This window comes from Cucurbita maxima, unplaced genomic scaffold (genome assembly GCF_002738345.1).
Source record: "Cucurbita maxima cultivar Rimu unplaced genomic scaffold, Cmax_1.0 Cma_Scf00064, whole genome shotgun sequence".
NCBI lineage: Eukaryota > Viridiplantae > Streptophyta > Magnoliopsida > Cucurbitales > Cucurbitaceae > Cucurbita > Cucurbita maxima.
Genome location: NW_019272080.1, coordinates 245626 through 249636, shown reverse-complemented (window position 1 = coordinate 249636; position 4011 = coordinate 245626). Strand labels below are relative to the sequence as shown.

Genomic DNA, 4011 nt, shown 5'->3' with positions numbered 1-4011 from the left:
AAACCATAAATTCAAAAAGAAAATTCATTAGGATCTTCCTCCAAAAACCCATAAAAACCAATATAATTTTTCTTCTTCTTTCTCATTTCCTTTTGGTTCTTTGTTTTCAATCTTTACTTTTCATTGGTTTTTCTTTTTGAGTTATTGAAAATAATTATGGGTTTTTGCTCAAAATCCCAATGGGAACAACTTTTTTCCTAGATTCTTACTTTTCTCCAGAAAATTTGAAAATGTAACCAAAGATAAAGATAAACCATTGAGTTAATCATAAACTCAAGTGCGTTTTTCACCATTATTTTTAGGAGAAATAAAAAGAAATTAAATTAGCTTCTATTTCTTTGACAGGTTACCTCAGCGAGAATATGGGCAGTGATTGTATTGTCATTGGTGAGCTTAGCCACAGTGAATGCCATGAATCCACGTATGAGTTCAAACTCTTTAAAATTTCAAGCGATCAATTGTCGGAAACACTCGGCGTTGCTGACAAAGTTTGGCGGCATTGGCGATGGAGTAACTTCAAGTACTCACGCGTTTCGGCAAGCGATTGAACATCCCAGCACACTGGCGGCGGATGGCGATGCTCAATTGATCGTGCCATCGGGAAAATAGCTGACAGGAAGTTTTAGTCTGACAAGCCATTTCATACTTTTTATTGATAAAGAAGCTAAAATTCTTGCATTATAGGTTCAACCTATGAGTATATTATTTTTATAAAGGGAACAACTTTGGGAGTGATATTTTGAATTTTAATCCTTAAATTGAAGTTAAATTAGTTAGATTTATTTCTCATAATCTAACGGTGTAGAATGAATCGGAATGGCCACTTGTGAAAGTTCTCCCATCTTATGGGAGGGGAAGAGATGCTCATGGTGGACACTAGCAACTATATCTTCGAAACTAATCTTACCAATGTGGTTATCAAAAGTGATTATTTGTTTTTCTTTACCTTTTAACATTTTTTTTTCTTAAAAAAAGGTTAGCAAAATTATAGAGTAATAAAATTGGATTGGTGACATGGTATGGGTAACAACGACACGGTCGACAGGCAGGGGTCTTATTGGTGGGATGAGTTTCACAAAGGGGAGCTCAACGGAACACGACCATACATGATCGAGATCATGTACTCTTATCAAATTCAAATCTCAAATCTCACTTTGATCAAACTCTCCTCTTTGGTTGTCCATCTAGTCTATAACAGGTTTGACTCTTACACTCCCTCATATTATAGGTCTATTTTAGAATTATGCTAAAAAAAAAAATTATAATGGAATAGTATTTGATTCAAATTTTTTACTTTAAATTTTGAATTATAATATTATATTATAATTCTTTTCTTTTTTTTTTTTTAATTTGGTTGGGGAAAAGCAGAATGTGATTATCGAAGGACTGATCATCTTGGCTCCAGTCACCGTACCCAACACCAACGGAATCGATTCAAGTTCTCTACTTCTTCACCTTAAAAAACGTAGGGCTTCTTTTTTTTCATCATCCCTCTACTTAATTCTCCATTCAATTTCAAAGATTCCTGTTCCAACACTTGAATCAAAGACTGTTACATTGTTTTCGGTGACGATTGCATTGTCATCAAGAGGGGATGGGACGAATACGGTATCAAATTCAGAATGCCGATCGAGGACCTCGTCATTCGCCGCCTCACTTGCATCTCACCAGATTCTGTAGGCATCGCCCTTGGTAGTGAAATGTCCGACGGAATCCGCAACATAAAGATTGAAAACGTAACTACAATCAACATATAGTCTACTGTTAGAATCAAAACTACTCGTGGACGAGGCGACTTCGTCAAGGACATTTTCGTCCGAAGAATATTTCTATCCACGATGAAATACGTCTTCTAGATTGCTGAGACTACAAAGATCATGCCGATGATAAGTTTAATCCCTCGGCATTGCAAGAGATTAAGAACATTAATTACAGAGACATGGTGACCGAGATTGTTACAATGTCGACAAATTTGGCAGGAATTTCGGGAGATCCGTTCACGGATATATGTGTTTCGAATGTGAAGATTGGATTGTCGAAGAAGCCTAAAAAGTTGCAGTAGAACTATACAGAAATGGAGGGATTTAGTAGCGACGTGGATCCACAGCCATGTGCTCCGTTCACTAAGATAGCAAAAAGCAATGAATGTGACTTTCCTGAAGATCATCTGCAAATTGAGAATGTTCAATTGAAGTCATGCTCCATTGAAATTCCTCCTTTCTATTAAAGGCTTTGTTTGTTTCTTTCTTATTTCAATAAGATTGGTAATATTTAGCAACTATGAAAAAATGAGTACCAAAAAAATAGTTAAAATACTCTTACATTACCCCTCTCAAATCTATCTACCTTTACTTCCATCATAGTTGACGGGGACAAGCACTACCCATCATTGAACAAGCTGATGATCGACGTGCAATGATCGCCGAGGAGGTAAAAGGAATGAATTTTTCATTCGCGCAACAAAAACATTTGATTTTATTAAGAATTAAAACAAACATGTAAATTGAATACGAACCATACTTTTGTAGAAATCATGGAAGGCAATTCTCTTGAATGTGTTTGTGACAATATCAAACTTCCTCCACAAGACTTTCACACCAAAGCAACAACGTGAATGACTATTTATACCCTTGAAAATACGCCTCAGAGTAACCTGTTGTCAATTGAAATGTTGTAACTCTCATCCCCAGCAATACTACGCCAATATCTAATTGCAATTTAAAACCTTAAAGATAATACTATAAAATTGAAAAATGAAACTTCCAAAATCTAAACATATACAGATCTCTTAAAGTTTTTATGGTATGATTAAAACACCTTATTTTGTATCGGTAAATGTTTAATTTTTATTTTATTAGTTGTTATATGGAGTAGGATTTAATCCTCTTATTTAATAAGAGAACCTATGAAATTATAGTCATGGTAGTGACATTTTTAAACTAAAACACCTAAATTAGAAATAATTACTGTGAAACTAGATTGCAACTATGTTAATCTTCTTCGGCTCTTGCAACCTCAAGTTTGTCAACCTCCACCAATCTAACTACAAGGCCGCATGTTTCATGCTCACCCTAAATATGTTTGATATATCACCTACGAACTTGATTCATGATTATAAAAAAAAGTCTGTTTAAGCATGATTAGAACAGCTATATTGAGAATAGGTGTTGTATGTAAAGTTATGAATTTATATATCCTTGTTTCATTAATGTCTAGCATGGTTTTACGGTTGAAATTTACATCATATGTCTAAAATTTCATGTGGAAAAGAACTCATGTAGTAGGTCGGTGAGTTAGGTGCTTCACCTTAAAATACTTAACTCAACCTTAATTTCAACTTTCTCATTTTGTTCCAGACTTGCTCCCTTCCATCAACTAGATCAATATTTAATCAATTTCTTGCATTAAATTGTCCTCTGAGTAATAATAATTTGTTTTTATACCAATAATATAATTTCATATTTACCTACTTTATAGTGACACAATTTTCTTTCGACACTACCACTTTTAATATCTATAGCAGACTATATTATATGATTACCATCAAGCTATGGTGACAAGGCTTTTCCATCCAGCTTCCTTGGTCATTTTCATTTGAAACTACTTCCGGGTTAATATACATTGATACATTACTTTCCATCTCTATTGTCATAATAGTGTATTTTAACTATGTTTAAGACGTCTAACTGAAACATCTAACCTTCCATAGCAAAATCATTTTCATGCATATACTAGCATTTAGTAGCTTACTAAACTACAACTTCTCATTCACAGTACCAACCTTGCTAAATCTAAACATCATCAATACTTTAATTTACATTCACATTCCATGCAACGTAAATCATAACATATTCCACGTTATAATAAACATAGAATTAAGGCAACAATAATTCAGTTAACTATAATTTAGTAAATGGTGTCAAAATTCAATTATGAGTCATATTTTATAATGACTAAGCAGTAACAACATATGCAATCAATAATGTTTCATTTTCTTATCTTAAGCATGGC

General features: G+C 33.7%; 1 pseudogene; it reads left to right on the top strand.

Annotated features, from left to right (window-relative positions):
• Positions 1-411: 411 nt before the first annotated feature.
• LOC111472093 lies at positions 412-2227 on the top strand (annotated as a pseudogene).
• Positions 2228-4011: the final 1784 nt, after the last annotated feature.